The sequence below is a fragment of the Podarcis filfolensis genome (assembly GCF_964270895.1).
Source record: "Podarcis filfolensis genome assembly, chromosome: 5".
In the NCBI taxonomy this organism is placed as follows: domain Eukaryota; kingdom Metazoa; phylum Chordata; class Lepidosauria; order Squamata; family Lacertidae; genus Podarcis; species Podarcis filfolensis.
The window spans coordinates 11681349-11703930 of record NC_139608.1 but is presented as its reverse complement, the minus strand read 5'-3'; the positions used below and the strand labels follow the sequence as shown (position 1 = coordinate 11703930).

Below are 22582 nucleotides of genomic sequence, written 5' to 3'. Positions count from 1 at the left end.
CAGTTCCTGTCAATAGCCTTTGCATTCAGAAACAGCAAGCTTCTAGACACATTTTTCCAGAGCACTCCCACATGCAAGGTTTTGCAGTAAGGAAGTCTGGAGAAGGGCAAGCGTAACCGGGGGCACTGGGGCCATGGCTGGCGCACAAGCCGAATTGCTGGTGAAAGGTGTGCCCGTGCCACAGGCGTCAGTTGGGCATCCAAAAAGGAACGCTGCGTAGCTGGAACGGCCAGGAGTGTCTGTGTTTATCTACCAAGCATGCTCTCGCCACCAAAACGGAAAGTTAAAACAATGAAACTTTGGTACAGACGTTCTGGGACGCATTGCAGAAAAGGGGAATTGTTTACAGGGCCCTGTTTCCTGCCTGGGACATTATTGGATGACTACAGCAACTGCTGGCAAACTTCTTGGTTTACTGCCCACCCGTGAGCATCTGGGCCCCAGAACCTTGAGATTTTGCATGAGATCGAGAAAACTAAAGTGACAGGCTAATGTGTGTGTGTGGGGGGGTGTCTGTACATTGCTGCATAACAGAAGATTTCGCTGTTGTGGGGAGAGAAAGCAGGGGCAGCGGGGAGAGAGACTGCCGTTGTACTCGTGTCCTCTTTGAGGGCTTCACAGAGACATCTGGTCGGCCACCGTGAGAAGAGGAAGCCGGACGAGATGGACCTTTGGCCTGATCCAGCCAAACCCCTCTTACGTTCTTAGCCAGAGAAGCAATGCAGCCAGGAGGCATCCTCGGTCCGCAGGCAAGCAGAGACATAGCAGCTGCTGGAAGAATTTCTCCAAACTGCCCCTCAAATGACCTCCACTGTAGATTTCCAGGGGATGAGGTAATGACTGTAACTACCTCTTTCAGTTCAGTCTTAAGGCATCATATATATATATGAACGAGACAAATGACATGAGACAACTTTTCAAATATAGTTGCCGTCCACCACTGCGTAAGCTAAGCTTGCTGCGGCCGTTCACAGCACAGTTCCACAAATGAGAAAATGCAACTTGCTTCACTTGGGTGCTTTACATGTTATTATGTAAGCTGCATTCTATCTATCTATCTATCTATCTATCTATCTATCTATCTATCTGGAGGGTATGTGTCTATGTGTCAGGGAGCCAGCCAATAATAAATCACAGGATGTTAAATCTTTATTAGCAGAAACCAGCTTCTTGGTAGGTCTTGCAGTCGTGGAAGCTGAAGGTCCCCACTCTCCTGCAGCTACTTAAGTCTCCTCCTCTCCCGACTGAGTCCTTCTCAAGCAATCTGAGACTGTGCCTGAATGTCTGCCTTTGCTCCTCCCGCTTCATGCCTCTCCTGTTCCTGGGAGACTAATAGGGGAGTTTGTCACAGCTGGAGAGGCTTCTTCACCAACCTGACTCACCTCTGCCTCTTGGCCTCTCCTCCTCTCCTGTTCCAGCTTCTGATTCTGGACTCCTCTCTGCCACAGCCTCTTCCTGCTCACTAAATAATGTTGCCTCTTCGACTGGCAGCCATAAGTGAGGGTGTGAGGCTGGGTCCGTTTTCAGTTTAACCCCAATGTGCCACCTTCTGCTGCCTTTGCTCGTCAATGGAGTGATGGAGAAGCCAACTCCCCAACTCCTGTTGCCTCAAAAGTCTTTGGTGGTGGGGGAGACTTTCCTTTTGCCCCCACCCCCTCCACCAGCCATTTTTTGAAATGCAGCACACACCCCATACAAGGCAATGGAGAATATCCAAAAAGGTTGGGGAGCTACAACCGGCAGACCTACATTTTGGGAGCCCTGAAGCTTGAACTGTCATGGGGGCCCCTTCGCAATCAGCAACAAAGTCTGGGTAACCACTCTTACTTTCTTCAACGCGTTTGTTCCACGACAGATCGCCACATTTAAAAAAATAAATAAATTAGCTACTATAGCTCAGTTTTTTATTAAAATTGCTGTACAGGATTCTCTCACACGTCAAAAGTCACTGGTATGAATTAAAATTTCCCATGCCTTACTAGTTTTTGTTGGTAGAGCATGAGACTCTTAAATCTCATGGTCATGGGTTCAAGCCACATGTGGGGCAAAATATTTCTGCACTGCAGGAGGTTGGACTTGTTGATCCTTGTGGCACCTTCCAACTATGCTATGATTCTAAGGGAGGGAGGTGAAAATTAGGTAAATTTAGACAAATGTTATATACACACATGGTGCATTTTTTAAAAAGAACTTTTTAAAAGCAGTGTGGACTACAGACATTTCGGGGGGGGGATTAGGGGCCCTGGAGCTTCATCTGCAATATTGGGTTATTGTTATTGTTTTTATTTTATATATTGAGATCTTTTCTTTGAACTGCCCTGAGACCTCTAAGTATAGGGTGGTATATAAATTCAATCAATCAATCAATAGAGGTTGTTTCACAGCAGATGTGCTCCTGGGAGCTACACCCAACAGCCATTAAAATGGCATCCTAGAATACCAGCCACATTATCTTGCATTTTTATGCTGTGAACCACGCCAAGATCTACGGATAAAGGGCAGTACACAAATTTGATAAAATAATAATCCCCTCCTACATGCCTGTGGGGCTTCTGTGACCCCAATAGTGTGGGGTGCCTCTGCAGAAAGGGAGAAGGGAATGTCAATACCACAAAAACATACAGCCTTGCTGTCCTCAATTCACATGGCTCCTGACCATTCTAAAATTATTTCACCCAACAACAACGAAGAAGGGAAAAGCTGGTACGATGTGAAATTGATGTTATTGGGAAAGCAATCTCCCTCTCCAAGGCCATAAATCAGTTACAGGTATACATTTAAAACCCTCTGTAGATACAAAGAACATCCCCCCCCTTTATCTAGCTAAAAGGATCAGAACGCAATTGTGCTCCTAACATAAGGAAACAGCCACTGCTTTCGGTGACGGTAATAGAGCCTTTATTTTAAAAGTGATGTAATCCTATTCACTTAATGGTTCCTTTCAGGTAGCTGGGAGATGACAAAGATAACAGAAATATGATTGGGCAGAGATGCAGCAGGTCACGGGACTGTGGAGGAACTCTTGCATCCTGACTTCACCCGCTGCTTCTCATAAAATAACAGAGGGTGAGATTTTCTGTGGGGACGGAGGATAAAGAGGGCAGAAGTAAATAAAAAATGAAAGTTTCCCAAAAGCTCTTGTGTTTGAAATGAAAGCTAGAAAATTGAGTACTTTTCTCTGTACTATGTAATCTTCAGGAGAGCAGCCCTGATGAATCAAGACAAAAAAATAAATACCTATCTCATCCATCATCCTCAGCAAACAACCAGATTTTGGTTTTTTATTTATTTACATTTGTATTCCACTTTCTTCTGCCCTGGGGGGGTGTGTGTGTCAAGTCAGCGTACATTTATTAATTAAAGTATAGCTATTGCTCCCTATCCTAAAGCAGAAGGGTGGCACGCCGTTGTTGAAGCTACAAAGAATCATAGAAACATCAAAAATACAATCGTTAAGGTGACTGGCTAATCAAAAATAAAAAAATAAATAGCTGTGAAGGCCTGTCAGCATAAAATGGTCTTCAAGAGACACCTGGAAGTGAGGATACCTGCAGCATCCCTGTTGGAAGGATGTTCCATAACATGAGGCTGGAGGTGAAGAATGCCTAATTTCTAGTTGAGGTCACTTGGGCCTTTATGGCACGTGTTTCTCAGGTGGTCACCCATCCGGATGCTCACTAATTAGGAAGTTTGTGAGCCAGTACTTTTTGTGGACTTATGTGAAGGACAAATTGCTTGTCCACACCAAGGACAAAACACTGGTCTGCCTAACTCAGTACAGCCCACCTTGACTGTCATCGACAGGGCCGGATTTAGGTTTGATGAGGCCCTAAGGACGCGGGTGGCGCTGTGGGTAAAACCTCAGTGACTAGGACTTGCCGATCGTATGGTCGGCGGTTCGAATCCCCGCAGCGGGGTGAGCTCCTAGTCGTTCGGTCCCAGCTCCTGCCCACCTAGCAGTTCGAAAGCACCCCTAAGTGCAAGTAGATAAATAGGTACCGCTTTATAGCGGGAAGGTAAACGGCATTTCCGTGCGCTGCGCTGGTGCTGGCTCACCAGAGCAGCTTCGTCACGCTGGCCACGTGACCCGGAAGTGTCTTCGGACAGCGCTGGCTCCTGGCCTCTTATGCAAGATGAGCACGCAACCCGAGAGTCGGTCACGACTGGCCCATACGGGCAGGGGTACCTTTACCTTTAAGCTACTGAAGGTAATGGGGCCCTTTATATGTCCAGCTGTCCTTTGTCAACAACAAATTGTCGCCGTTTTTTGTGTTGAATATATGCTATATGGTAATTTACGGACCTAATAGGTCCATAAACAACACAAAAGACTGTTGCTGTATGTAGGTTTTATTTTATTTGTTTTTTTATCTTATATTTTGGAAATGTACATCTTTTTTTTTTCTTTAATTTTTTTGGGGGCCCCCAAGAGAGTGGGGCCCTAAGATATAGCTTGTTTAGCTTATACGTAAACCCGGCACGGGTCATCAACACTGTTTCCCAATCCTACCTGGAAAGGGAACCTTTTTGGTAGAAAGCCTTGAGGGTTTTTTCCCCCCTTCTCTCTCTCTTTTTCAAACTACATTTTCACTTTGCAACATATTCATATCCATTAGTCACTTCGGAACATTAAGAAAACAATGGATGAGAAAGACTGAATCCTAATGGCGACTGCATGCTATTTAGAAAATGGCAAAATTGTGGTTAAAGCATGGCTAAAATAAAATAAATTGTGGCTAGTTCAATCCATAGATAAGAACGCCAGGCTATATAGCTTTTAAAATTGCTCCACAATCAATAATAGGTTATCTCCGTTTAAAGATCTAGTTCGTATTTCTATTCCGTAACGTGTCGTGTCCTTTTTGTGATAGCTCTTAAAAGGTCAGACTCCAGACTTGCACACTAAAAACTTCCAGTGAGTACGAAATGGGAGATGCTTAAAAAGTCATCTGCAGAAATTGGTACCTCTTCAAGGAAATGAATGCACCTTTGGCCTGATACGACATTACACAAACGTACCACATCTCTTTTCAAATAATACAATAAAATAATCACCAGGACCATTCTCTGAAATTCCACAAAACGGATGTGGCAGCAGTGTAGCCCTGGGCATTAGGCACCTGCAACACAAACTACATGATGATGCTGTTTGCCAATGCTTGTTTTTAAGAGAGCTGATGGAGAAAACATAACTACCTAATTCCTAGCTCTTTCATTGAAACTGCCCGTGAGCTTGAATACCAACTATTTGCCATGTTGTGCCAAGAAGCAGCTATTTTTCCACCCGTGGTGGCTGGTGCTAGACCATTGGGACCAACAGAGCAGAAGACAAGGAGGCCAATGTCAGGTAGAGGCAGAGCCGACAAAATCTGGCTTTGTTCCCTCATCCTCCTCTCTGCTGAATTCCGCTTTGGGGGCCTAATCCGGCCCGCCGGTCAATTTAATCCCCGTGGCTTTGCGGTAAATTTGTAAAAAAATAAAAAAAGCTCAACAACTTTGATCGGCCCTTACGCATGTTCAGATCATCAAATCTGTCCTCTTTTTAAAAAGTTTGGGCACCCCTGGCCTATGCAGATAGAGAAAACTTCTTTTTTCTCCCCTCCTTGTATTTTGAACTCCTTTGGAACTTCCTGCCCAGTGAGCAAAGACTGCTTCTTTTTCCTGCTGCTTCGTCCTAAGCATATCTTCCAGGGTAGGCAAGGTAGGCAGACGTATGACCTTCAGATCTTGGAACCCGACTGCGGACAACAGGCTTTGGTTTCTAGAATCATTTAACAACCCAGGTGTCTTGTTATCTTGAGCCAGTGCGTGGGAGCGAGAGAAGCTGCTTTTAGACAAGATGCAGGGAATCTATTACAAGATTTATTTTTATTTTACTTAAGGGGGAGGGCTGTAGTTCAGATAAGAAAACTGGCTTTGTGAACCCCCACATTTCTGTACTCTGGGTGCAAAGCCAGCCTTAATTCCTTTGCACAGGGCATGTGCATTTGATTCGTTTTTAAAAAAATCAATTTCTTCTAAACTGTTACACTGTGCAGGATTAAACTTTCTCACATCTATTCCTTGCTCAGAGTTTTGTTTTGCTTACCCTACTGATAAAACATTTCTTCAGAAGCGGGGGAGAGGTTAGAAGAGAAATTGAGAAGCCCTACATGGCTTGTTTGCGAGTTGGGATGGTGGAAAATGATAACTGCGAGTTTTGAGAGCTTAATGCTTTTTAGGACAGCGTTCTTCCACCTTGGGTCCAGATGTTGTTAGACTACAGCTACCCTTATTCCTGGCCATATACTAAGATAGATGAGGATGGTGGTAGCTGTGACCCAGCTTAATCTGAGGACACGAGGTGGAGCAACAGTTTTAGAGGAAACACCAGGAGTGCAAATCAAGGAGGTTAGCCCTCTAAGCCTCCTAATTCGCACGATAAACCAACCCTTTCCCCTGTCCCCATGAATTCAGCCAGAAAGTCAGCTCAGCCAAACATCCAAACATACGGCTGAATTCTTGATCCCCAACCCCCAAACCTCCAAGAATTTAGTAGACCCCCAAAGGACCAAATAAACCAGTTCTGTTGTCCTATTCCCAGTCCAATAAATGATGCTTCACTGGATCACAAATGAGCAGTGACCCTGAGCATTCCCTGTTCCCCTCAAACCCCTAGCTTCACAGAAGATTTGTTTGTTTAAGCACAGCTCGCTGTGAGGTCCAAACTGGGAAAAAGTAGTACGAGTGCTAACCAGCATCACAAACCATAGTCGTCGTCATCATCAATTTTATTGCACTAGCCAAAGGCCATGACATCATTCACAAAGGAAACAAAAAGAAAAACAAACAGTAACCATAAAAACATCAGGCACTGCAAATAGAATAAACCACGGTCACGTCTCCTACAAATTATTTGTTGCATACGATAGAATAGCAGGGGGTTCTCAGGTAGAATGTGTCAGCTTAAATGTCCAAATCACCTTTGCAATTGACTGCTATTTCATCTAGTTCTTTTCTCCTGATCTTCTTAGCTGCCGACGCATATAGTGCTACTTTATAAGTTACAAAGTCTTCAGTATCACTCAGCAGCCATTTCACCTTTTCTGCCCTGTTCGATTGTGTTCCATTCGTAAGCGGGGTTTTTATAAATCGGTCTCTTGGTTCTATATATAGCGGGCATTGCAATAAATAGTGGTAGAGGTCCTCTACGCAAGGTTGCCCACACAGAGTCTCTCCCTGTACTGTACTTTGCCGTACCGACCATCCACCACCGCCAAGGGCATCAATTGGAATCGTAATTCTGTAAAAGTGATTCTTAGTACAGCAAGTGGGAGCTATAATAATAATAATAATAATTTTTATTTATACCCCACCCTCCCCAGCCAAGGCCGGGCTCAGGGTGGCTAACAAGCAATAATAAAAACAAGTTGAATGAATACAACTTAAAAAACAAAATTAAAATGCAACGTTAAAATATTGAAGCATTAAAATATTAAAATGTAGACTCATCGCAGGAGGAGAAAGGAAAAGAAAAAAGAAAGAGGGGGAGGGAATCAAATTGGCTCCAAGCCAAAGGCCAGGCGGAACAACTCTGTCTTACAGGCCCTGCGGAAAGAAATCAGATCCTGCAGGGCCCTGGTCTCATGAGGCAGAGCGTTCCACCAGGCCGGAGCCAGTGTTGAAAAGGCCCTGGCTCTGGTTGAAGCTAATCTAACTTCCTTAGAGCCCGGGACCACTAGGGTGTTGCTATTTATGGACCTTGAGGCTCTCCGTGGGGCATATCGGGAGAGGCGGTCCTGTAGGTACGAGGGTCCTAGGCCGTGAAGATAACTAGCTTGGATGTGCTCCGTTTTGGTAAGTGGGAACCATGGTGAACTTTTGGCAGGGGCAATCGTGGTTAAATCCCTTTCTGTGTCGAACCTGAAGAGACAATCTCTTAAGTGCCTCTTATCCATCTTCATGATCACCTGAAGATCTTGCAACTGATATTGGGTCAAGAGGCATTGGATACAAACCATAGTGTGATCCACCTTTTCTACAAAGACAGGTGTGCCTGGAAAGTAGTCAAGTTTGCTTTTTGGAGCTGCACCATTTCAGAATACAGAAGGGTGACCTGCATGATGGGAACTCCATAGATAGCATGTAAACATTCATTCTGAAATGTCACTAGTGCCAGGAAGGACTTTACCACTTGCCTTTCCTGAACATAATAGATTGGCTCTAAGTGCCAAGCACAGATGCTGCTCGTGGTGGAAGCTTCGCACTGATGACTTTTCACAGCGTAATTTCATGGAGCAACACCACTGTGTGCTGCAACAAACATGATGATTAGGAATTTATTTTTAAATGAAACCTAGAATCCCCAGGTGCACAACAAAAGCCAACAGGCCTCTCAAGAAGTTGCAGTGTGTGCTTGCTAATGAAAAACAGCTCACCCTTACTCTGAAAAGCCATCAATTTTCTTGTGCATCATCGGAAGCAGGGAGACATAAAACCTTACTTAAAAACCAAAATACTTGCTTGCCTATCCTGTGGAGTCATTCCAGTAACTCCAGCGCAAGCTCCTGTTTACAGTAGGGTTCCTCCTCTCAGAGAAGTGCCTCACGTTAAAAGTTTTAAGATAACGGTTTAATTGTTGCTTTATTAACCTCCACAATTATTTTTAATTAGCCGATGTAAAAAGTGCAGTAATCTGAAAATCTCTACTTCCAAAGCCACAGATGCCTGGTGTAGAAACCATATCCAAAAGAGCATCCTATATAAAGTGAATCTAAGTGAATCTCCGCTGACTTTCATCACAGATTTAGAACAATCTGGTTAGAATTCTAACCAGTGTTAGAAACTCAGATATATAACCTAGGCCCCAAATGGCTCCTTAAACCAAGGTCGCAGTCACCAAAATGGAATACCTACTTGTCATTTTGGGCAAGATGCCTCTAAAAGTGCTGTTTTTCAAATGATGGACTAACTGTGATTGACTATCAGTTAAACATCTGGCTAGTTTAGATGACAACCTTGAGCTAGGCTAAGAACTTTTAAAACCTAAACAAGAAAAGTCACTTGATCCAGGTAGAGCTATCCCTCTCTCATATATATATATATATATATATGAATGACCAAACTGTGGGAGGCAGTGGAAGACAGGAATGCCTGGCATGCTCTGGTCCATGGGGTCACGAAGAGTCGGACACGACTAAACAAACACAAACAAATACACACACACACTGTCGCTTTGTCTCTGTCTCTCTCTCTGACTCTCTCTCTCTCTCAGGACAGACTTTCACTGATTCGTGCCCAAAGCATGGAATCCATGTAGAATGAAACAAATTAAAAGATTAAAAAATGTTCCAGACAAGTATTCTCACTGTGTTTATGACATCCTTACATCTGCAACTGTAATGAGTCAGAGGCTTTTCATTATTATCATTAACAGCAAGTCTCCTCCACATATCTGAGCACGAACTGCTATGTGATAATTATCAGCAAAAATAGAAATGTTTGCATTCTGGCTGAACACAAAAGGATTCCCCCAGGTAGCCAATCTTCTCCAATCCCTTTACCTTTTTCACAATAAATCCTTTAAAGGGATTTAAGAATTTGGCTTTGTTGACGTTCGAACACAAGGGCACAAATATGCGACAAACAGAGGTTTATCAACAAAGAGATCCAGAAAGCACAAAGCAAGGTTTTTTCCAGAAGCTTTCAGAAAATACTCAATTGAACAGTAAAATGATGTGCACTTTCAAGACTGTTACTCAAAAGCCAACCTCTTCTAAGTTGTAGGGCAGGAAGGCACAGAAAGCAGGAGGAAGACGTGATCAAGACTGTGGAGCAAAGGATGCTAGAAGAGAAAAATAGACAGGCATTTGTCCATCAACCATCTGTAGCCCATCTTTCTAGACATATTAACCATAAAGCTTTCAATGGCTCAGGACCGCATCTCCCTATATGAACCAAACTGCACTCTGCGATCATATTCTGAGACCCTTCTTCGTGTGCCTCCTCCACGAGAGGTCCAGAGGATGGCAACACGAGAAGAGGCCTTTTCTGCAGTGGCTTCCCATTTGTGGAATGCTCTCCCCAAGAAGCCTCGCCTGGTGCCTTCATTATACAGCCTTAGATGCCAGGTGAAAATGTTCCTTTTCAATCAGGCCTTTGGTTGATTGATATCCAGTGCCCTCTTAAAGGTGTTGTGGGAGAGGAGATTATTATAGTTGGTTGTTCTTATTTTTACTATGTATTTTGCGGTTTTTTATATTATATTATTCTGTTCTGAACCTTCGTGAGATCTACAGGTGAAGGGAACAACAACAACAACAACGGTCCTCAACAACAACAACAACAACGGTCTCCAGGGAATAACGTCATCATCATCAGTCTCCAGGGAAGAAGAAGAAGAAGAAGAAGAAAGAAGAAGAAGAAGAAGAAGAAGAAGAAGAAGAAACATCATCATCATCATCATCATCGGTCTCCAGGGAAGAAGAAGAAGAAGAAGAAGAAGAAGAAGAAGAAGAAGAAGAAGAAGAAGAACAACAACAACAACAACATCATCATCATCATCATCATCGGTCTCCAGGGAAGAAGAAGAAGAAGAAGAAGAAGAAGAAGAAGAAGAAGAAGAAGAAGAAGAAGAAGAAGAAGAAAGAAGAAGAAGAACATCATCATCATCATCATCATCGGTCTCCAGGGAAGAAGAAGAAGAAGAAGAAGAAGAAGAAGAAGAAGAAGAAGAAGAAGAAGAAGAAGAAGAAGAACATCATCATCATCATCATCATCATCGGTCTCCAGGGAAGAAGAAGAAGAAGAAGAAGAAGAAGAAGAAGAACAACAACAACAACAACAACAACAACAGTCTCCAGGGCAACAACAACAACAACAACAACAACAACAACAGCAGTCTCCAGGGCCCAGGTACAGAGAATCAGCAGCTAACGAGAGCAGGATGTCTAGCCGGACATGCAGAACCAATCCTGAACTAGTACCAAAACCTATCCATCAGAAAACCCTCAATCCTGCCAATGTACTGTGACCTCTAAAGAGAGTGCTCATTACCTCCACATACTGACTCCGAGCCATATATCTGGAGGAAACTGGTACCCTACACACCAGGAGCCTCACACTTCCTGGTGCCTACTTCCCAGAAAGAGCAGCACACTGAGTGAATATTGCACAGCACTGTGCTGGATACAAACCTGAGTAAGCATCCCATTGGGATTCCTCCCCACCCTGTACCTTAAAATCTGTTCTAGGGGTTCCTCCCACAGAGGGCACATGATTTAAGGAACGTAATGAAAACTGCCTATATGCTATGAAAAAAAATCACTCTCAGAAAGCCATGGCCTGTGACAAGTTACAGTCACCTTAAGTCTCAGGCAGTGTTAGAAATTAGCCAGGAGCATTTTGCACATGGCTATTGACCACTTACAACCAAATGAAGATGCCTGGGTGCTGCGAGCAACACACCCTGTAGAATTCTATTCGTTATATTTTATCTGCATAATCAGAATGAATTTCAGGAACCAAATACAACTTTAGAGCCATCTGCCCCCAAAACGGCAACTAGATATTCTGTTTTGGCGACCGTTTAAGGAGTCATTTGGCGCCTAGCTTATATATCTGAGTTTCTAACACTGGTCTCCAGACAAGTAAATCATCCCCCAAGAGGGGTGAGATTTGAGCCCAAAGTGCCAGAGGATCAGTCCAGTGTTTTAAAACTTGATAAGCCATTCCAGCAAAAAAGGAAGCCATCACTCAAGCTTGATGTGGAAAAGTCAAGGTGAGCACAGAAGAGCTACAAGGCTCATACTTTGTTATCCCACCCGTATTTCTCTCGACTTCATTCTTATTTAAAAACTTTATAAAAAAAACTTAACACCACCACTGCTTAATTTGTTCTTTTCTTAGCCATAAAATTCCAATTAAATTCTGTGAACCAGAATCAAAACAAAATGCCTCTGGGGTTGGCAACAGAGGAAGGCCGCAAAGGTCGCAATGAAAGGAACGCAACTGCTACCACGAGTGCAAGGAAAAATGAAAATTGTGCCATCGACACTCCTACGTTCGGTAAAGAGTCAGTTCTGACATTGGGAGGCAACAGAAGGCTGCCCACAAATATGCTTTAGAAGAAACCGAATGGAGACGAATTTGTCCTACTACTTTCTAGACAACCATAAAACTAGAAGCGGCAATGTAAGCCACACATGTCCCGATTGACATGGCTACAGGGTAAACTTGAATAGAGAAAATTTGTTTGCATTTGTGAAGGCACAGCAATTACAGATGCGACGCAAAATACTCAAAAAATGTTGGAAGGGAAAATATGTCACAGGGAGCCTTGCAAGTAGAAGCCTATATGGATATAAATTGTGTGTTCAGATCCAGAAACCTCCCCTCTAAATAAATTCACACTTGACTCAAAATTTTGGTTTGGTTTTTGGCAGAATTTAGGCCACAACTTTATTGATTACAGAAAGTGACTGGTTGCATAGGCTCTGGTTCGACTAGCTCCCTGCCATGCAGGTAGCGCTGACCCAGGGTTCCAGCATAGGTCAGCCAGGGGTAAACAACTGGATAAGCGGAAAGCCGGGAACAGGCTAACTCCGCCACCCAAATGTCCCCCTGGACTCAGGCACAGGCACAGCCCCCTCTCAGGGGTTGACCAAACCATCGAGTCCCTGGATTCCTTTAATGGAATACCCTTCACATAGGGATGGCGAGAGCGTTCTCCCATCCCTATCACCTGAACCAGAGTCTATCCACAACCTTACAAGTTGTGACGATGTGCTACGTGGCAGGCGAAACCCAAATGGCAACAGCCAATCAGCCAAGTGGGGGAAATTCTGCCATGCCCCTGTCCCAACTACAGACAACACATGGCGGCATAGCAAGGTCAAGTGCAACAAGCCCTAAAAGTAGGGACAGGTGGGCGGGTGTTCCGAATGCACGCACCAAAAGAGGAAGCTCTGGGTCACGTGCACGGGCATAAATAGGTCCTTCGAATCGTTTGAACTGCATCCCATTGGCCAGATTGTACCCAGCTTCAAGGGACCTACCAATGGGGTGTTGTGGCTGACCAATTCTACCCACCCACAACACAGGGTGCTGGTTGTCCACATCTCACCGCAATACGTGCCCTCTTTAAGGGAGGACCTGATTTGCCACTGAATGTACCTGAGGAACATTTCAAGGTGTGACAGACTTCCTCAGTCTCAACAAAAACAGAAGAAAAGAAAGAAAAAGCCTTAGTTATATAACCAAGTATCAGCTCCAAGCTGTTCCGACTCATAAACAGCAACCATTCGAAATCCAAGCGGTGTCCCAGAATTCTTGCGTGCCAGAGCTTTTTATTAATTATTATTAATTATGGGGATCTCAGCCTTATCTGGGCCTTGACCCTGAAACAGACAAGTCCTTCCCAGAAGGGGAGGAGGATGCCAAATACTAGCCCTAGCAGAGACAAAAACCCAAGTGGCCACTACAACATCCTCCAGCACACAGCCAGCACCCCCCAGAACCTCAGAAGATAAAACTGTTCCATGCTAAAATCTGGAACTGGAAACACAACACTTGCCTGGCACCCCAAAGTCTCCATTCCATCAGTTTCATTTGGAAGGGAGGGACAATGGCATCCGTTCTCGAGACTGTGGCCTTGCTGACACTGGGAATGGACGGTACTGTTGGGCCAATAACATAAACCACTCAAAGACAAAAGGAAAAACTTTTTGACATTCCCTGTTGGAGATGTCAAAAAGAACCCACAAGGATTTTTTTCTCTTTCTTTTAATTATTCAGTGTTTTTACAGAATTCTCAAGACTAGACCTGGAAAAAGCACACACACAAAAACCAACAAACTGGAAAACAGATCCGTATAATCATTTCCAGAAGACCAAGAAGAAACGAGAGTGCAAAACGAGAGGGTCCTTTAAAAAGATCCGTCTGCCTTAAACACCCGACACACCTAAACACACCTAAGTCGGCTGCAGGAGAAGCTTATTCGTCTAAGATGGCCCAGGTGGCACACCCAACAGACAAGGCCACCCACATGCGGACACCAAAAGGGGGCAGCCCCTTCTGCGTCAACAGAGCTGCCACTACAAAACAGTTCTGGAGGGGTGCAGAGCAACTCAAGAACGCAATGCTGGTGCCAAAAGGACAAACATAGTGGCATGCGGGAACAGCTGGGGAAAGCGCTTCGTTTCTAAGAAGGGAGCAGTTATTTTCTTCAGTTAATTACAGCAAAAATTATAGCGTGTGAAAATGTGCAACCACAGCCAGCTCCGAGAGGCTGCTCTGTAATAGCTGTCAGGAAGCGCATCTGAACCTGCAATGTTCTTTTAAGGGAATTCAGCCTTTCCTCTGTGACTCATCCCCTAAGTGCACGCTCAACCCCAAAGGATTTCCTTTACTCTCGCAGCCCAAACCGCCCTCCGCAGGCACCAGCACAGATCTCCACTCTCTGTGCTGGGGAAGCCGTGCATGGGCTGCAGTGATAGAAACTGAGATATGAAAGCTAGGAGCAAAATGGCACCTTGAACCTAGGATACGGGCGCAGCAGCGGAATGTCTAGGCGCGCTTTTTTATAACAAGAACACTGTGCTAAAAATGAATGAACTGCAGCTGAAATATTATGTTCATTTTTCACATGGTCTAGTCCATGAGTGGGCAAACTAAGGCCCGGGGGCCGGATCTGGCCCAAACGCCTTCTAAATCCAGCCCGCAGACGGTCCGGGAATCAGTGTGTTTTTCCATGAGTAGAAGTGCCCTTTTATTTAAAATGCATCTCTGGGCTATTTGTGGGGCCTGCCTGGTGTTTTTACATGAGTAGAATGTGTGCTTTTATTTAAAATGCATCTCTGGGTTATTTGTGGGGCATAGGAATTCGTTCATTCTCCCCCCCCCCAAAAAAAATATATAGTCTGGCCCCCCACAAGGTCTGAGGGACAGTGGACTGGCCCCCTGCTGAAAAAGTTTGCAGACCCCTGGTCTAGTGCTTCCCCTGCCCACCCCCCTAATATTCTTAAGAGGGTTTCTTCTCCAGTCTTCAGAGAGTAGCTGGAAGTGGGGAGGCAGAGAAAGGCCCTCTTTTCCTTCCACTCTGCAGCTTTAATGTGAAATCTTAGGTGCAGTACTGTGCCCACAGCTCACAAGCTGCTCGCGTCAACGAAATTTCGTCGCAAAATGCGCCTAGGACAACAGGAGTTTCGAACACTGATGCGCTGCCCAGCCCCACTTACAGAGAAAGGAGAAATTCTTGGGCTAAAAAGAAACCCTGCCTACTACCAAAACCCAGAGGGCCGGCAGCACGGCTCAAGCAGTACAGCATGAGACTCTTGATCTTGGGGGTCGTAGGTTTGAGCCCCATGTCGGGCAAAAGTTTCAGGGGGTTGGCCTAGGTGACTTTTGTGGTCCCTTCCAAATCTGCAATTCTACGATTCTAATTGCTCCTGTGTCCAAAGCTCCTGCTTCCTTCTTAGTATTCCCCCTTCTTGTTTGAACGCAGCATGTGTTTAGCTGGTTCCTGGCAAGGGACATAGCTAAACAGTGCTCTTCATCCGAGGATTGCAAAGCTGGGTGCGCAGATCAGATGTGCTGCAGGTAAAGGAGCCTCAAGGGTGCTTTGGCAAAGATGTGTTGCGCTGGTGTACATCTTGGTATATTACCTGCCCCCGGGGAGTGATGGTTAGCCACAGTGAGAACAGAATGGCCTGATCCATCATGCTCTTCTTATATTCTTCCCCATCCACTGAAGGGAGTGTACAAAAGGAAAATCCTACAAGATCAGCTATGCTGAAAGATGGCGGCTTGATCCCAAGGCCATCCCAATGAGCTTCATGTCAAGTGGAGGTCCAAACTTAAGTTTTCCCAGTCCGAGTCAAATGCTCCACCCACACCACCACTGGTTCTCTCTTTAAGTAACACTGAGTTCTCATGCAACTAACTCGTGTGTTAATGCCTGCTGTTATACGCCAAAAAAGGTTTAGAAAATGCTATAAGGATTCCATATAGTTGCGTCTGTCACTGAAGTTCCAGGTGAAACTCAGAAGATGAAGTCTTTCTCAGGTTTTAAGAAGGATGCAACCTCACAGCCACTCTTTTCTTTCCCTTATCCACTGCAATTGCAATGGGATCTTGAGCTTGGGCACCATGTATTTGAATTATGTCCAAATTATTGCAAGTTTGAATTTAACATCATTAATTGCTTGCCGCATTGTGTTTGCCCGACTTATGTGCTTTTGGTGATGATTACAGAGTTGGAAACGTTCAGTTTGCTGATTTTTAAAAGGCTTTGTTATTATTGCCAGCCGCTTTGAGCTTAACATTCTTGTCAGAAAAGTGGCATATAAATATTAAACCAAATTGAATAATTTTCTAATAGGATTTCAGGCGCCGAAGTGAAAACGCAACTAACTTCCAAATCACCGAAATGCAAAAGGCGTCCTGTGACGTATGTGGCTCCTGTGCAGTTCAGAATGGATACCAAGGCAGAGGAGAAAAAAGGTGGCTGGTATTCAGCAACAAGAGGTCTCTCTGTTGCTCAGTGAGAAAGACCCAACTCAGAAGCAGCTGATGGGAGTCAGGAAACATGGCTAAGTCTCCTTTCAACACAAGCCAGATTTGTTCAGCGGCCTTGGGGCTGTTTGTACAGCAAATCTCTCGCAGTTCATTTGTTTTGGCCCAAACTCATAAGGGGGGTGGGGATCACACTGGAAGAACCACGGTCTAGCATCTATGAAGCTGCCAGTTCAATACCTGCTGTGGGCTCAAGTCAGGAGAGTGCAAACCTCCAAAGTGAATCTTTGGCATTTCCATCTGAAAATGATTCTGCAAAGAATTCTGCTTCTTGCCTTTGGCACCCCAGGTTTCATGACAACAGGAATACGTTTCTAATACTTGCACATTTGCAACATACCAACAAAGTTTATTTGGAGGGGAGGGAATCAAACCTTTTTTGGGAAATAAAACCAGATAAATCAGAACATAAAACCAGATAAATCAGAACGCCCCTCAAATGAGCAGAAGAGCCGAGTGCCTAACATATGCTTAAATACCAATTTGTTACCAGTGCATGATCTATGGTTTATTTCCTTTTAGATTAGCAATTAGCCTCCTACTAGCAAAATGTCAACTGCAGATGAAAAAGAAGCAGAGAAAAGTTGACTGGTAATAAGACAAGAGCCCCATTTCCAGCACATAACTCTGTGGTTAAATTAAATTGGTTATACATAATAAATATAGACAAATGAAGCTCTTTTTAAATGAAAATATCCCCTATGTATCAGTGCAATATAACTATATCTTTGTTGCTAAGATAACAAAATGAATGACTTTATATATTTGTTGGAGAGAGAGCAGGAAACAAACACTACAGGCAAATTTTATTATAAGCTTCCAGTTGGGGCATTGAAGACGAGTCAAATATTCACCTAGTTCCGCATGCATTTTCCCACAGTGGACAAACAGACCCTTTGGGGAAGTTTGTAACGGGGGACATAGAGGCAACAGCCTTTCCCCACTCTTCTCCCTCTGCCCTGAATCCCTCTTTGCCAGACAATTTTGTTGGACGCGTTCTCAAAGTTTTCGATTAATGTTAACACGGGAGGGGGCGTGGCATGCGTGGAGGGGAAGATCGGTGTTTGAAAATATGCAGGGAGCCTCCCTGAATCAGGGTGGGGGTGATCAGAATGGTAACAGGGGTCTGACTGGCACACGCGTTCACCCCCTTGCAAGTTGTACCACGCAAGACCAAAGGCTCAAGACCAGCATGCTGCTCATAGTGGCTAGCCAGATAACTTGTACAACACCCCCAAGCAAGACCTGACCGCAGCACCACTGTCCCCACTCATGATTCCCAGCAAAATGGGAATATAGAGCCATTTTTCCTCCAAGAGTGGAGGTGTAACCTAACCATCATGGCTAGTGGCCATTGACAGCTTTGTCTTCCATGAATCTGTCCCATCCTCTTTCAAAGCCGTCCAAGCTGGTGGCTGCCATTGCGTCTTGTGACAGCAAACTCCACAGTTCAACTGCAGGCTGCATGAATCACAGAACTGTACAGCTGGAAGGGATTGCGAGGGCTGTCTTGTCCACCGCGCAGCAATGCAGGAATCTCAACTAAACCTTCCTTCTGACGGTCCTGAATCTTCTAAAACACAGCTTCGCTGGATAGCCGTGGAGGCTTCTAGTATTATGAGGAAAGGAGAAAACGCATCTCTGTCCGCTCTCTCTACCCCCCGCACAATCTAATACACCTACACCACGTCCCTCCTTACTCGCTCTTTCTCTAATCTAAAAATCCACCCCCCAAATGTTGGGACATTTCCCCTTAGGAGGGTTACTCAGTCGCCTCACTTTCATGTTAAATTGGAGGGATTTCATATTAAGGGCAGCTTGCCTTTTTAAAATTTGTAGGCTGTTTTTGGAAAAGGAAATGACGGATGATGGCTTTTCTCTCTAACGATGCATGGCAGCCTTTGTTCATACATTATAAGTTATTGCAGACTTCCTTCAGTGTTTAAAGAGGCACTAATCCAGAGACTTTGTACCGTGCAAATGTATTGCAATGTGATTAAATAAGAAGCTGAAAGGCAGGTGATTAATAAACTAAAATATGTATCAAGTGGTTGACGGCCCTAGTTTTCAGAGGTTAACAACAACAACAACAATAACAACAACAATTTATTTGTACCCCGCCCATTTGGCTGGGTCTCCCCAGCCACTCTGGGCAGCTTCCAACAAAGATTAAAAATACATTAAAATGCTACATATTAAAAACTTCCCTAAATAGGGCTGCCTTCAGATGTCTTCTAAATGTCAGGTGGTTGTTTATCTCTTTGACATCTGATGGGAGGGTGTTCCACAGGGCGGGCGCCACTACCGAGAAGGCCCTCTGCCTGGTTCCCTGTAGCTTTGCTTCTCGTAGTGAGGGAACTGCCAGAAAGACCTCGGAGCTGGACCTCAGTGTCCAGGCAGAACGATGGGGATGGAGGTGCTCCTTCTGGTATACTGGGCCGAGGCTGTTTAGGGCTTTAAAGGTCAGCACCAACACTTTGAATTGTGCTGGGAAATGTACTGGGAGCCAATGTAGGTCTTTCAGGACCGGTGTTATATGGTCTCGACGTTGTTGACTCAACTCTTGTTTACACAAGCAGGGAGCGTCTTTGGGGATTCCAGGGCCACCTTCTTGTTCCCTGTCCTGAACCACTTTTTGGTCCTTCCACACTCTTCTCCTCTCCACTTTTCATAACAACGGCACGGCAGCTAATGCAGACACGCCTTCCAGTCCTTCATTCAAGAAGGATGAGATGCATGTCCCAACATGCATAGTGCCCTCCGAGTGGTTCAGATTGCAAGGCAAACTCACAGATAACAAATTTAAATGACCAAACTGCATGCCTGAACCTCCTTCTTTGGAGAAATAGTAGATGGTGACAATTTGACTATAATTCACGCTTCAAAAACAACAACAACAAAACTATGTGCATATAAATACTGAAAACCTATATGGTAAGGAGCTAGTTCAATGGGGAATCAATTTTATTTAGATAGCCTGACCATATATTTTTTAAAAGCCCGTAGGCAGGACACTGTGTTCCCCCACTTTAAACACAACCCATACCTTTTCCCTGTCTCTGAACTCTGCATATGCCAGAAGTAGTTATTCTCCCGTTTTGATGACCCATCACTTTCAGCTACACCTCCAGTGAACAAGCTCTTTCCTTTCCCGTCCCTCCCACAACTGTGAATTGCTGCTGCCCCCAACACACCCTACCTCAGCCATTTGAGTCTTAAATCCGGCTTGATTGCTCATTAGCAAGAAATAATTTCTCAGCTGTTGCTTGCGGCCACGGCCATTGTGAGCATTCGCACGCGGTGCGGGTCGCCGCTCGCAACTCGGGTAGAATTCCAACATTCTCAGAAGCAATTTCTTATGTGAGAGATGACATCGAGCGTTAGGTTCAGTTTGTTATTTCTCTGTTTATGCTATCAGTAATCAGGGGGTTTTGGCACAGCACTCTGCTCCAGTTCAATCGCTCAGCTGAATTGCTTGAACTTTTGATGAACTGCACCAAAAAAGGGAGGAAAATTAACTAATGCCTCATTTGATCTTGTGACTATTAAAGCTTGTGTTTTCATTCCCTTTTAACCTTTTGGCCATCTATTTTCTTCTTTAATTTGTCTGTTATGTACCTGATACTCCTGAATGTGTCCCTTGTTGTTTGCCATGAAAGGAAACTGCACGGGCAGTTTTTATTTGCTGTTTCTTTCATTGCCGTATTATTGTTATTATTTTAATGAGTACTCAAAAAGCCCGGTGGTTCACAACCAGTCAAACGTGCGGCTGCTTCGCACGCACACCCCAAAAGGGGGAGGGAGACAGAAAGGGAGGGACATTCTGCATTTCCACAGAAGGTTGGCCACATCTCATTTCTGAGAGAAGAGAGTGTTTGTGAGAAGGAACACGTTAGGAAGTTGCAACTTTCCCCTACAAATATTTCGGAAAATATATGGGTCAAAAAACACATTGCGGATGGAGCCTACCCATAGTTTGCAACCGTATTCTTAAAGATCTCTGTATATTGTGCATGCTTGCTCTCTCCATATATATTTTTAAAAATATAGTATAGAGTAGGAGTCAGCAACCTTCTTCAGCCATGGGCCGGTCCACTGTCCCTCAGAGCATGTGGGGGGCCGGACTATATTTTTTTTGGGGGGGGGATGAAATAATTCCTATGCCCCACATATAACCCAGAGATGCATTTTAAATAAAAGGACACATTCTACTCATGTAAAAACACACTGATTTCCGGACAATCCGAGGACCGGATTTAGAAGGCAATTGGGCTGGATCCGGCCCCCCGGGCCTTAGGTTGCCTACCCCTGGTACAGAGAATGAGACTGTTAATCTCTGGGTGATGGGTTCAAACCCCACATTGGGCAAAGGATATCTGCATTGCAGAGGGGCTGGACTAGAAGATTCTCATGGTCCCTTCAAACTCTACAATTCGATGGATGGATGAATGGATGGATGGAAAAGGATTGCAAGGTAGGATATCTGCCTGTCATACTGGATGCACCAGCATGTTTGCCATTGTTTTCATCCAATCAACACATCAGAGCAAAGTCTATTTCAGAGTGTTTATTACAAATGCATGCCACTAAGCACTATAGCACTTCAGATTCCCCTTCCTCCTGGAATCCCGATTGAGGCAGCCATCGGGCGTCAGCAGCAGGTTCTTCAGCTGTCCGCCTCTTACACCCTCTGAATGGCGGGTGATACCCAACATCTCCCATTTGCCCTTTGGGCTCACCAATCTTGGAAGACTTTTGAAATGTGACCAGGAGCCCTGCAGCCAATGGCGATTCCAGTTTATAGCCGGGGTTATGTGTACACCTCACTAATGCCAACTTTGCACTAAGGCGCACCAAACTCTACCACCTGTATAAATTGTGCAAATAAGGTGTGCAAATTTGAATATGTTTACCTCACTTTGCGGAAAAGATTTAGTCTGTGAAGCTTTCTATCTCACGTCATACAATCTGGTCTTGCTGGTTTTGGGGAGATGCAAGGGGCAACACAGGAAGTTAAAGCCCTATCATCAATCACAGAATTGTAGAGTTGGAAGGGATCCCAAGGATCATCTAGTCCAACCCCCTACAATGCAGAAATATGCAGCTGTCCCATGCAGGGATCGAACTCGCAACCTTGGCATTATCAGCACCACTCTCTAGCCAACTGATCCAGGCTGATCAAAAAACAGTGGAGGTATGATTCATGAAATCCGTCCGGCTCTGGAGAATGGAACAGGCATGACTCCCACACGTTACCCCAAAGAGCAACGAACAAGTTAAAAGTGATGCCCAAAGTCATCTGGAATCATTTCGATGATTTTTCAGGAAATTGCACTCAAGCATTTAATTGCTTGAGCCTCAAGAATTTTTTCTATCTTTAACATTTGAAAAAGATCAAGCCAAACGAGGAACCGTGGAAGTTATTTTGCAAGCTCCACATTCTCTTCCAAATGCGTATTTTCAGCTTGTGTTTTCAGCTTGCTCCTTTGCCTATTATGGAGCTACGGTCCCATGTTATTGATCTCGGTCTGCAGCCATTCGATGACATTTCTTGTACAGTATACAGTTGCATAAATAGAAGTTATGGCTCAGTTCTGTTGCATTTCATTGGCTGCTTCTCTAGGGATGAGCTTCAAGCAATCACAATCTAAATGATGCTCTCTATGCATTTTGTGAACTTTTAGCCACACCATGGTTGAAACCTCAAAACCCTTTTTCTTTAAATGAAAGCTGATACTGTACTCTATGAAATATTAATTTTATATTCCAGACTACGTTTTTGTGTACCCTAACCTAAGAATTGCGAGAGAGAGAGAGAGAGAGTGAATCCAGTCTACAATCTCTGTCAAATGGGCAATGCGAACTGACATCTTACGAACAGGAGCCCAAACGCTGGAATAAATAATAATAACTGAATAAGAATCCTGCACCAGGATTCTTGAGGCTGCGTATTATGCACCGTGTAGCTTCTGCTGTAGGCAAACGTAATAAAGTTGCTCCAGTGAGTGGGATCCCAATGTTCTAGCCCCA

At 44.5% G+C, this 22582-nt stretch overlaps 1 protein-coding gene across 4 annotated transcripts in view; it reads right to left on the bottom strand.

Annotated features, from left to right (window-relative positions):
• The window catches only part of TBL1XR1 (TBL1X/Y related 1), a 176887-nt gene that overhangs the window by 64361 nt on the left and 89944 nt on the right, over nt 1-22582 (bottom strand). The gene's annotated exons all lie outside the window — the stretch shown is intronic.